Source organism: Geotrypetes seraphini, chromosome 9 (assembly GCF_902459505.1).
Source record: "Geotrypetes seraphini chromosome 9, aGeoSer1.1, whole genome shotgun sequence".
NCBI classification, from domain to species: domain Eukaryota; kingdom Metazoa; phylum Chordata; class Amphibia; order Gymnophiona; family Dermophiidae; genus Geotrypetes; species Geotrypetes seraphini.
Window position 1 is genome coordinate 105,977,960 of NC_047092.1, and position 13,097 is coordinate 105,991,056.

At 49.5% G+C, this 13,097-nt stretch overlaps 1 protein-coding gene across 2 annotated transcripts in view; it reads left to right on the forward strand.

Moving 5' to 3' along the window:
- Positions 1–13,097, forward strand: part of PIGX (phosphatidylinositol glycan anchor biosynthesis class X) — a 347,324-nt gene that overhangs the window by 289,425 nt on the left and 44,802 nt on the right. The window lies entirely within an intron of this gene.

A 13,097-nucleotide genomic window follows, 5' to 3' on the forward strand; every position in this document is an offset into this window, starting at 1 on the left:
CTTTGTTCTCCGATCTTTGGAAATCCTCGGAATGTAGAGATCTTGTGCTTCTGTGATAGTATTTTTCAGTAGGGACCATGCCTGATCTATCGTTTCAAGTTTGTCCACCATCTTCTCTAGTCGTTTTTCTACCATGGCCCTCATGCGATCGTATTTACCCTTTTTAAAGTTTAAGGTGGTGGTTAAGGTTTTGGCATGTTTCCCTTTCCCGATGTCAAGTTTAAAGTTGATTACATTGTGATCACTCGTTCCCAGTGGAACCACGACTTCCACTTCTGTTATCGGTCCCGTGAGGCCATTTAGGACCAAGTCCAAGGTGGCGTTGCCTCTTGTCGGCTCTTTTACCATTTGTTCCAGGAAGCAATCCCCTAGCACCTCCAGGAACTTGGCCTCCTTGCCGCAGTTGGAGGTTGCTAGTTTCCAGTCTATCCCTGGGAAATTGAAGTCTCCCAATATAATTACATTGCCCGTCTTGCATTCTTGTTTGATTTCCTCCATCATTTCTGAGTCAGTTTCCTCCGCCTGTCCTGGGGGACGATAGTAAAGGCCAATTTTCGTATCTGCACCATATTGACCAGGAATTTTGATCCAGAGTGACTCAAGCTTCTCTTTCATTTCTGTTGTAACCATTTCAACAGAATCTATTCCCTCCTTAACATATAGAGCAATACCTCCACCTTTCTGCCCTACTCGATCTCTTCTATACAGTTTGTATCCCTGTAGTACTGTGTCCCATTTGTTTTCTTCATTCCACCATGTTTCTGTTATGCCAATGATATCCAATATGTCATGTCTCGCTATTGTCTCTAGTTCCCCCATTTTGTTACCTAGACTTCTAGCATTCGTATACATACATCTAAATTCCCTTTGTGTTACCTTTTTGGACCTTCTACTCTTGGCCGTCCCTATAGTTTCAAATACGGTATCCTTTACTGCTCCTGTGTTATCACCCTTGTTTGCTGTGTGGTCGTCCTCTCCTGTGTCTGAGTTGTCCCTTTCTGCTTTTTCTCCCTTATTGGCTGTGGGGTCGTCTTCTCTTGTGTAGGAGTAGTAGTCCTTGGCTTCTTCGTCGGGGCATCCTGCTATCCGTGCCATCGACCGGTGGTCGACTGTCGGCTTTCCCCTATCTTTCAGTTTAAAGCCTTCTCGATTGCCTTCTTCATGTTGCCTGCCAAAACTCGTGCTCCTTCCTTGTTGAGGTGTAGTCCGTCCCTTCTGTAGTACTTGCTTTTTCCCCAGAACGCCGTCCAGTTGCGCACGAAGTCGAAGCCTTCTTCTTCGCACCATCGTCTCATCCAGGCGTTGATTACTTGCAATTCCCCTTGTCTCTTTCCATCCGCTCTTGGTACTGGGAGGATCTCAGAGAAGGCCACCCTCACCTCCCTGATCTTCAGTTGTCTTCCGAGTGAGCGGAGCTGGCCCTTCAGCTCTTCCCTGTCATACTTCCGCCCGCTCACATCATTTGTTCCCACGTGGATAAGCACAGCGGTGTCCTCTCCCCCTGCGCCATCTATGATCCTGGAGATCCTGTTGGTCACATCCTTCACTCTTGCTCCAGGCAGACAGGTGACGACTCTGTCCTCTCTTCCTCCTGCGGTGTGGCTGTCCACATGTCGTATAATGGAGTCGCCTACGATGATCCCCATCTTCTTTATTCGGGAGTTCCTTGGGGGGCGTAGGTCCACGTCCTTGGAGTAGGGCCAGTCTTCTTCCTCCACTGATACTCTTGAAATTGTTTCCTGTTCTTTGGGTGGGGGGATGTCTTCCTGTGCTCTCACTATTCCTTCTGGTGTGCGGTTGTCTCCTACCTCGTCTTCGGTTTCTTCTGTGTTTGCATGGGTGTCTTCTCTCCTCACATGGGTTTCTTGAGTACAGTTTTCCAGCCCTGGGATCTCTACGTGGTGCTGATGAGCTTCCTCTATGAACATTTCTAGTTCCTTGACCACGTCGTTTGGGCTGTACTCCACTAGAATCTTCTCCTGTGCTCGGATTCTGTCTTCGAGTTCCATCACTGTTCCTTCCAATAGTCTTACCTGACATTTCAAGCTATCCATCTCCATGCATCGATTGCAAATGTATGCCTGGATCCCCGAAGGGAGGTAGTCATACATATTGCAGCCGATACAGAAGACCGGAAAGCTCACCTTCTGACTTCCTTGGGCTTCCATTTCTTGCTTCCCTCGTGTGTGCTTGTGTTCCTTGCCTGCTGCTTCCTTATGTTGCTTGCCTTGCTGTGTCTTTTGTGTGTGCTGTCTCCGCTCTACCTCACCTTGATTGTATGTGTGGGTTTGTTCCCTTGGCGTCTGTCTCTTCCTTACCTTCTGTGTTTGTCGCTTCTTTACCGTTCAGTCCTCCTCGGTGTTCTTGATAGTAGATACTTGATAGTAGATACTCGTCCCTTGCAAGTCCCTTCGCAAAGGCGCTCTCGCTAAGGCGAGCGCCTTTACCGCTCGCCTTCGCCGCGCGCCGAACGGCTGGGCGCCGTTGGCTCCGCCCCCTTTCAAGGGGGAGTTCGGGCTCTGACCTCGCTGACGCTTGGGGGTGGGCGGAGCTAACTCTCGCCGCTGCCCCTGCTGTGGATCGCCTTTATTCCCTGCCTTTTGCCTCCTGTCTCTCTCCTAAGGTCTTCCTACCTCCTCTCTGCCTTCTGCCTGCTTTTCAGCCGGTGTTCAGGTCAGCGGGTCTTCCTTTCACCACCATATAAAAGGCGTCCTAAAATTCTTGCTTGTGGTCCGAGCCGGAGTTTCCCACCTACTCGGGGATGGGCCCGGCCACAAGAAGTTGGTGGCAGTGGTGGGATCGCGCCGCCCACAGGTTAGTGGAGGAAGTACGCCCAAAGACTTGGAAAAAAAAAACCCCCACGAACTTTGGTTTTTGTTTTTTTTTTTTTGACAAAGCAAGCTGCTGACCTTTTGGGGTGAAGACTAGGGCCAGAAGAACTGTGTTCAAAGGCTGGCAATCCCGTATTTTGGGGGATTGGAATTTTGGAGCGATTCGAGTGTTTTTTATTTTTTTTTGAAAGCCATATTTGTCTTAACCTGACTTTATTGGGGCCGTGTGGATTACAAATACCCAGAGGCAAAGCAGGAAGAAGGAGCAGCATCCGGTGAGGTTCCTGTTGGAGTACAAGGCAGCATCCAGGCATCCGGAGGACACAGTCTGCTGAGGAGTGGAGCGGAGTCCGGAGGAGCGGTTCAAGGTTCCTGGGTTCCTGGTTGGAGGAGTGGCTGGGGAGGCCCTAATATTACAAGGCTGAGACACATCAGTCCCTAAGGTAAAGGTGCTTAGGGGTAGCTGATGTGGATTGGTGGGTAAGGGGACCAGAGGCTCGGGGCTAGTGAGGGAAAACCCTAGCAGTGAAAGTCCGCACTTGGGTTCCTGTTCTCTCTTGTTTGTGTTCCCAGGATGGAGGCGTCTAAGTTCCTGACTGGACTGGAAGGGGAGATGCACAAAATGCAGCAGCGTTTTCAGGAGATGCTGCAGTCGCAGGCAGGGCTCTGGAAAGCAGACCACCTAGCACAGCAAACTCGGCACACGGAACTTTTGCAGCAGATGTCCGCCCAGATACAGGCCATAAACAACCTGGCACAGAGGCCTGCAACGCCGGTGGCCGGCAGCGATGGTGGCATCGTCGGGCCGGTAGGCGCTCCTTTTGGGGAGCCGATAAGACTGCATAAATTAAATGTAGATGATAACATACAAGACTATCTTGTTGGTTTTGAAAGGGTGGCCATGGCTTCCCACTGGCCAGTGGACCAATGGTCCGTAAGACTGATTCCCTGTTTAGGAGGCAGAGCCTTAGAGGCTTATCAGACTTTGAGCGCTGAACAAGCAGCTAATTATCCCATACTGAAGCAAACTTTGCTGAATTATTTAGGGTATAGCCCAGACCACTATCGGAGCCAGTTACGGGTAACCCGTTTGGCCCCGAATGAGCGCCCAAAAGCCTTGATACAGCGGCTTAGGAGGCTATGTGAGAGGTGGCTACAGCCACAAGGAAAGGGGATACAAGAGGTTCTGGATGAGGTGGTGAGGGAGCAAGTGTTGGAAGCCATTTCTCCAGGGGCTAAGGTATGGGTAATGAGGAAAGGGTCCCAATCTTTGGAGCAGGTGTGTAAGGATTTGGAACATTATTTAGAGGCTGAGGCAGCCCGGAAGTCTCCCAGGGTAGGTCCCGGTCCTATGAGGGATCCCTATCCACCCCTGGGGAGGAAGAAGGTAATGATAGCCACCAAGGTAGGGACTGCTCCCGAACCTACTATAGAAGTGGACGTGGAGGGTATACGAATGAAGGCCCTAGTGGATTCTGGGGCAGACCAGTCCCTCATTGCTCTGCCCGCCTGGGCCGATATAGTGAGAAGGAGGGGACCTGAATGTGTGCGGCCTGCAGGGAGGGTCAAGCTAAGGTGTGTGCATGGAGTAGCTACCCCATATGATTTAAGAAAGGTTAACCTGTGTTACCAGGGTCAGAAGAGCTGGGTAAAATTGGCTCTAGTAACCCGCCCCCCTGTGGCCCTAATCTTGAGAAGGGATTGGGAGGGCTTTCAGCGGTACACCCAAAAGAAAATCATTTTAGCCCACAGGCAGGCAGCGGATGGTCCTTCCAAACGAAGGGATAGGAGGGAGAGGCAGGCCGGGCCTTTTCGACCTTGGATCCCTGGGAAAGTGTTGGAGAAATTCCCCCTTTTTTCCCTGGAGCAACAGAAGGATCAGGTTCTTAAATACGCCTGGGAACAGACTAAAGAGCGGGCAGACTTTTACCCCAGGTTCAGGGAGGAAGGGGGCCTGTTGTATAGAGAGACCCTAAGGAGGGGGGCGGCCATGGAAGCAGTTGGTGGTGCCCGGGGTCTTTAGGCAGACTATATTGAAGTTAGCCCATGAACATCCGCTAGCTGGACATCGAGGCAGGGATAATACCCTAGATCAGATTCTGGCGCGGTTTTACTGGCCCGGGATTTACAAGGAGGTGAAAGAATTCTGTGAGACTTGTCCCTCGTGCCAGAAGCTGACAGGGTATAAACCCCCCAAAGCTCCATTAATACCCTTACCGAGAGTTGAGGAGCCTTTGGCTCGTATTGGGGTGGATATAGTAGGTCCCCTGGATAAGAGTCGGAGAGGGTTTGAATATATCCTGGTAGTGGTGGACTATGCCACCAGGTTCCCATGGGGAGTGCCCCTAAGATCTACCTCGGCACCGATTCTGGTGCAGGAATTTACGAAAATCTTTTGCCAGGTAGGGTTTCCCCGGGAAGTGTTAACGGATAGGGGGACCAATTTCCAATCGGGGGTTTTCGAGGCCTTTCTAGCCGCCTTTGGCATTGCCCATAAAAACACGTCCGCTTATCATCCCCAAGCTAATGGCTTAGTCGAACGCTTCAATCAGACCTTGAAATGGATGATAAGGAAGGGTGCCACCGGGGATATTAGAGATTGGGATTTGTGGGTTCCCTTTTGCTTGTATGCGGCTCGGGAGAATACTCAGGAGTCGCTAGGGGTATCCCCATTCGAGCTCCTTTATGGGAGACCCCCACGAGGCTTATTGGATATCATCCGGGAAAATTGGGAGCCCCAAAAAGAACAAGATATGAATGTTCTGTCCTATCTGCAGGGATTAAGGGGTAGGCTGAGGGAAGTGATTAAACTGAGCCAACAAGCCCTCCAGAAAAGTCAAGTCAAACAAAAGACATATTATGACTGGCGAACCCGGGTGAGGAATTTGTCTGTAGGGGACAGGGTGGTAGTATTACTCCCTGATGGGCCCCATAAATTTGAAGCCAGGTGGAGGGGTCCTGGGGAAGTGGTAGAGAAACTTAATACAGTGGATTACCGGGTGAAGGATGACAAGGGGCGAGAGCAAATCTTCCATGTGAACCTGTTGAAGCCATGGAAGGAAAGGACAGTGTTGTACACCCAGGGAGGGGAAGAAGAAGATGGGGAATTAGGACCCCAGATAGCTGACATGGGGTCAGGGGAGATCCCCAAAATTGGGGATACACTGAATGAGGTCCAAAAACGTCAGATGGGGATAGTATTGGGACAGTTTAGCTCAGTATTATCCTCCAAGCCAGGGTACACTCGACTAGGGAAACATGAAATTATTACCGCTCCAGGGAGAATTGTACGTCGCAGGCCCTACAGACTACCGGAGAGTAGACGGGTGGAAGTGAGGCAACTGGTGCAAGAGATGTTGGACTTGGGGGTGATTGAGGAGTCCCACAGCCCGTGGAATAGTCCCATTGTGCTAGTGCCCAAGGCAGATGGAACCACAAGGTTCTGCATAGACTTTCGGGGGGTAAACGCCATGTCGGAATTCGATGTGTACCCCATGCCACGGATCGAAGATCTGCTGGATAAGCTAGGAAGGGCGCGTTATTTATCTACCCTAGACCTATGTAAAGGGTATTGGCAGATTCCTCTGTCCGAGGGGTCAAAGCAAAAGACAGCGTTTCAGACACCCCAGGGGCTCTTCCAATTCCGCCGCATGCCCTTCGGATTGCATAGCGCTGCTGTAAGTTGCCAAAGAATTGTCAACAAGGTTCTAGAGGGGCATGAGGAATACGCCGCAGCCTATATGGATGACATCATCATTTTTACCCAAACCTGGGAGGAGCACTTGGGAGCGGTGGAAGCAGTCCTGATAGCCTTAGGTAGGGCAGGGCTCACTGAGAATCCCAAGAAGTGTTGGTTTGGGCAGTCCCAGGTAAAATACTTGGGGTACCAAGTGGGCCAAGGGCAGGTCCGGCCATTGATGGATAAGGTAGGATGCATCAGGGACTATCCCCGTCTGGAAGACAAGAAACAGTTGAGGGGATTCTTGGGATTGGTAGGGTACTACCGAAGGTTTATATCCCGGTTTTCTGAACTGGCGGCCCCCCTCACTGATATGCTTAAGAAAAATCTGCCTGTCCGGCTGGCCTGGTCTGAGAGGGCGAATGAAGGGTTTGAGAGATTGAGAAAATGTTTGTGTCAGGATCCTGTATTAAAAGGGGTGGATTTCGAGAAGCCATTCCTACTACAGACCGATGCATCCCAGGAGGGGTTGGGAGCGGTCCTGTCCCAATTACACCAGGATAGGGAACACCCTACTATGTACCTGAGCAGGAAGCTATTACCCCGGGAGCAAGCTTACTCTACGGTGGAGAAGGAGTGCTTGGCCATTAAGTGGGCCATTGACACTCTGAAATATTATTTAGAGGGGAGATCCTTCACCCTAGTCACAGACCACACAGCCCTGACATGGTTGGAGAAAATGAAGGACAGCAATGCCCGTCTAACCAGATGGTATCTGGCCCTTCAGCCATATCATTTTAAGATAATACACAGACCCGGGGCACTTCATAAAAATGCAGATGTTCTATCTCGGTTAGGGGAAGAGTCCTCTGAGAGTTTAAAGAAAGAAAGGACCAATAGGGGTTTAAGTAGGGGGGTATGTGACAGGGAAGCTCCTTTCACAGTGAAAACTACTGCTAAAACTCCCCAGAATGCAGCACAGGGCTCTGTAAAACCCGGCCTGGAGCCAGGACAGCTGGCTCAGCCAAGAGAATGCAAGCCAAGGCAGGTCCCAGCCCAGCTGAAGAGCCAGTTAGGGAAGGCTCTGAAAACCACTAATTTCCCCTATCACTCCTTTCCCCAAGTCAGGGAGAAACCTGAGACCAATTTGGAGAGGGGTGGAGTCAGACCCGGGAGTTTGCCTTATAGGCAAAGTCAGTTAGGGTGGGGAAGGAAGGACACAGCTGACTCTGATGAGAGAAGCCAAACCACTCAAGGAGGTTCCAGGTCATGGAGGGTGCCTCAGCCCCAGCATGATCATATGGCAGGAAGCCAGCACCTAAGGAAAGGTGGTCCAGCACTTGGGAGGTACAGTGACTGGCAGCTTAAACCCCAGAGAGAAGGGCTGGGAAATTATCCCCAGGGAAAGGCTGCAGGCATTCTGGCAGACCTGCAGAAAGGGGGATGGGATGCACAGCCTGGGAGGAATAAGGAAATGCTAAGCCAGAGTTCCCATGAGGGTGAACGGGAAATGTGCAGTGTCCCGAGTGATAATGTAAGTGAAGAGGACATGGACCTGGGGGGATACAGTATGTGAAAGTCCTCAGCTAATCTTATGAAGAAAGTTCTCCAATTGTTTCTTTGTTTCACCGGGAAGCCAGAGCATTGCTGGCAGAGCTAATTAGGTGAGAAAAACTTGTCTGAAGATAAAGAGAGCTGGGAGGTGAAAAGGCTTGACACAGGCCGTGCTCAGCTTTAAAGCCAGAAGGTGTTGGGGTCCAGAGAGATCAGTAAATCCCAGTGGGGATACGAGCCGAGGAAGGCATTGAACTGATGCAATATTTTGAGTTTATAGTATTTTTCCTTTTGATATGGAGGGGCAATCCAGCTCCTCAGTAAAACCCCTAAGGCTCACCTGGACTGTGATATAATAGCGTGCAGGATGCACCCAAAGGACTCTAACAAACCAATGTGAATGTTTTCTTTTTGTTTTTGTTTTCTTTTCTTTGTACTTTGGGACACTAATAAACCTGGTACTGTTTTTCAAGGAATCCGGTATCCGGGTCTTCCTTTCACCACCATATAAAAGGCGTCCTAAAATTCTTGCTTGTGGTCCGAGCCGGAGTTTCCCACCTACTCGGGGACGGGCCCGGCCACAATATGTTGGCCAGGCATGCCAGGTAAAGGATGTTACAGTAGTCCAGGAGTCAGAGGATTAGTGACTGGACCAGGATTGAATTGTTTGTTGTTGAAGTATTTTTGGATTTATCTCATGTTGCATGACTGCGAATGCTTTCTGGACTGTTTTGCTGATTTGAAGTTGTATGGTGCAGCCTTTGTCTATCATTATTCCCAGCAGTTTTAGGTTGGGTTATAGGGGATATATGATGGAGTATATTTCTAGTTTTGTTATGGTTGGGGTTTTGTTTTTTTCTAGTAATAGGAATTTGGTTTTGTCTTGGTTCAGCTTTAATTTGTGGTCTCTCATCCATTGTGACACTTTTTCTAGTGTCGTGTGTAGTTGGTTTGTAGTGTTGTGATTGGATTGGTCATAAGGGAGGAGTATGGTGATATAATCTTCGTAGCTGTATGAAGTTATGTTTAGATTGTCTAAGCAGGTGCCAAGTGTGGCTATGTAAAGTTGAAGAATGTTCGAGATAGTGGAGAGCCTTGTGGGACTCCACAGGGGTTGGTCCAGGATTCAGATTATTCTTTGCTTGATTTAACTCTGTATTTCCTTGAGCGGAGGAATCCTTTGAACCAATTGTGGACGTTGCCTATGATTCCTATTGCTTCCAGTGTTTGTAGTAGGATGTCGTGATCTACCAGATCAAATGCCGCAGTGAGATCAAGCTGTATGAGCAGCATTTTTTTGCCCTTGCTCAGGTGTATGGCTGTGTCTAGGAGAGACTAGTAGTGTCTTTGTACTGTAGTTACCTCTGAAACCTGGTTGTGAGGGGTAGAAACAGAAGCATGATGGCAGATAAAGACAGTAACCATTATCTCTTTCTCTCTCCGAGAGATCGCATGTGCGTATCCCAGGCCCAGGAGAAGCAGGCAGAAGGCAGAGAGGAAGTAAGGAGACTTCAGGAGCGAGGCAGGAGACAAAAGGCAGGGAATAGAAGCGAGCCAGAGCAGGGGCAGCGGCGAGAGTTAGCTCCGCCCACCCCCACACGTCAGCGAGGTCAGAGCCTGAACTCCCCCTTGATAGGGGCGGAGCCAACGGCGCGAGGCACACGCTGACCTGAACACCGGCTGAGAAGCAGGCAGAAGGCAGAGAGGAAGTAAGGAGACTTCAGGAGCGAGGCAGGAAACAAAAGGCAGGGAATAGAAGCGAGCCAGAGCAGGGGCAGCGGCGAGAGTTAGCTCCGCCCACCCCCACGCGTCAGCGAGGTCAGAGCCCAAACTCCCCCTTGATAGGGGCGGAGCCAACGGCGCAAGGCACACGCTGACCTGAACACCGGCTGAGAAGCAGGCAGAAGGCAGAGAGGAAGTAAGGAGACTTCAGGAGCGAGGCAGGAGACAAAAGGCAGGGAATAGAAGCGAGCCAGAGCAGGGACAGCGGCGAGAGTTAGCTCCGCCCATCCCCACGCGTCAGCGAGGTCAGAGCCCGAACTCCCCCTTGATAGGGGCGGAGCCAACGGCGCACAGCCGTTCGGCGCGCAGCAAAGGCGCGCAGCAAAGGTGCTCGCCTTAGCGAGAGCGCCTTTGCGAAGAGCCTCAAGAAGAGCCAAGTCGCTACACCCAGGGACACCTGGGAAGGACAGCAAGAAGGCAGAGAGAGAGAGAGGACACTAGCAGAAGACAGAAAGAGAGAGAGAGGACACCAGCAGCAGTAGAGGAGACTAGCAGCAGGCAGAGAGAAAGAGAGAGGTCACCAGCCGCAGGCAGAGAGAGAGGACACAAAGCAGTTACAGAGGGCACTTACAGGTCACACGTAATCTGTTAACTGTTATCTTAAAGTAGGAACGACAATGGAAGTAGAGGGAAGGCAGAAGATGAGCTTTCCAGTGTCAAATGTATGACTACCTCCCCTCGGGGAGACAGTATGCGGTCAGTGTCAGGAGCTGAAAAGCTTGAAGAAAGAAGTCAAGCGACTTGAAGACAAGATAGAAGAGCTAGAAGGACTTTACACCACCGAGGACCCAACCGGGACAGCTGAGGACTTCATGAGTGAGAGACACATTGAGGAGGAAGTCAAGGAACTCGAGAAATTCATTGAGGAAGCATACAGGAAAAGGGTGGAAGAGAACGACCTTCAGATGAAAGATGGAGTTACACCAACACCAACATGGAAGGGAGAACAAGAAGCAGATGACTTCATAGAAGACACCCACAGAGGAATACCACATGAGAGGGAAGAACTGGCTATTCGATGCCCAGAAGAAAGAGTGCAGCACACCGAGGACATTGACCTGAAACCGAAGCAAAAAATGAAGAAGGGAAAGTCAGCGATCCTAGTGGGAGACTCAATCCTGAGGCATGTGGACAGCCACATAGCAGGAGGGAGAGAGGATCGACTGGTGACCTGCCTCCCGGGAGCGAGAACAAAGGACATTGTAGACAAAATTGGGAAGATCCTGGAAGGAGCGGAGACAGAAGAGACCGCAGTAATGATCCACATCGGGACGAATGATGTCAGTAGGAGAGACTACAGGAGAAGCACGCTGATAGAACAGTTCAAGATCCTGGGAACGAAGCTGAAGATGAGGACCCAGAAGATAGCGTTCTCAGAGATCCTACCGGTACCGAGGGCAGATGTGAAGAGGCAGGGGAACTACAATCAATAAATGCGTGGATGAGGAAATGGTGTGAAGAAGAAGGTTTCTACTTCGTGAGGAACTGGACAATGTTCTGGGGCAAGAGCAAGCTCTACAGGAGAGATGGACTGCACCTGAGCGCGGCGGGAACTAGACTTCTAGCAAACAACGTCAGGAGAGGAATAGAACAGACTTTAAACTAAGAAGAAGGGGAAAGCCGACAGTTGACCAAGTGTCGATGATTCGGAAGATGTATCCCATGAAGATACTGAGGGGAAAAAAGACTGTGAAGAAAAAAGGGACAAATTACAGGAGTCGACTAACCCAAAAGAGGAGGTTAGGAAGATTGTAACAAAAGAAAAGAAACCAAGGACCAAAGCACAAGGAAAGGAAATGAAGATAAGGAAATACCAGGATCTAAATTGCGTATATACTAATGCAAGGAGCCTAAGAAATAAAATGGGGGAATTAGAAGTCATGGCCAATACAGAGGACATAGACATCATTGGAATCGCTGAAACATGGTGGAATGAGGAAAACAAATGGGATACAACACTGCCGGGGTACAAGCTCTATCGCAAGGACAGATCAGGCCAGAAAGGTGGTGGAATAGCCCTATACATAAAAGAAAGCATACAATCGACAAGAATGGACAAATCAGAGACGACCAACAAGCTGGAATCACTATGGGTTAAAATACCGGGAAGGAAAGGGCCTGAAATAAAGCTGGGCCTATACTATCGTCCACCCGGGCAAACTGGAGATATCGATAAAGAAATGGAAACCGAGATGAAGCGAGAATGTAAAAGCGGTAACACGGTTATTATGGTTGACTTCAACTACCCCGGGATAGACTGGAGTCTTGGAAGCTCAAGATGTGCTAGGGAGACAGAATTTCTGGAGGCTACACAAGATTGCTTCATGGAGCAGCTTGTTAGAGAACCTACGAGAGGAAATGCCACTCTGTATTTAATCCTAAATGGGTTAAGAGGACCTGCAAAGGAAGTAGAAGTAGTGGGACCGTTGGGAAACAGCGATCACAATATGATCAAGTTCAAGGTTGAGGTTGGAATACCGAAAGGAAAGAAAAACCATAGCGACAACCTTTAACTTCAGAAAAGGAAACTACGAAGCAATAAGGGAAATGGTAAGGAAGAAACTTAGGAACACTTCCAGGAACTGGAAAACGGTAGAAAATGCCTGGTCTTTTTTCAGGGACATGGGTGAGCGAGGCGCAAAATCTGTATATCCCCAGATTCAGAAAGGGGTGCAAAAAGAGTCGAACAAAAGACCCGGCGTGGATAACTAAAATAGTGAAGGAAGCAATAGAAAATAAGAAAAATTCATTCAAGAAATGGAAAAAGGACAAAACTAAGGAGAACTGGAAAGAGCACAGGAAGTATCAAACGGAATGTCACCGTGTGGTTCGAAAAGCCAAAAGAGAGTATGAAGAGAGGCTAGCCAGGGAAGCACGAAATTTCAAACCGTTCTTTAGATATGTTAAAGCAGCCGGCTAGGGAGGAGGTGGGACCGCTGGACGACGGAGACAGGAAGGGTGTGGTGAAGGAGGAGAAAGAAGTAGCAGAAAGACTTAACATGTTCTTTTCATCCGTATTTACAAATGAAGACACATCCAACATACCGGAACCCGATCAATTCTTTAATGGAGATCAAGCAGAAAAATTAACATCCATGGAAGTGAGCCTTGAAGATGTACGCAGGCAGATTGAAAAATAAAAACTGACAAATCCCCAGGTCCGGATGGAATCCATCCAAGGGTTCTGAAGGAACTAAAGGAGGAAATAGTGGAATTACTGCAGCAAATTTACAATCTATCCCTGAAAAAGG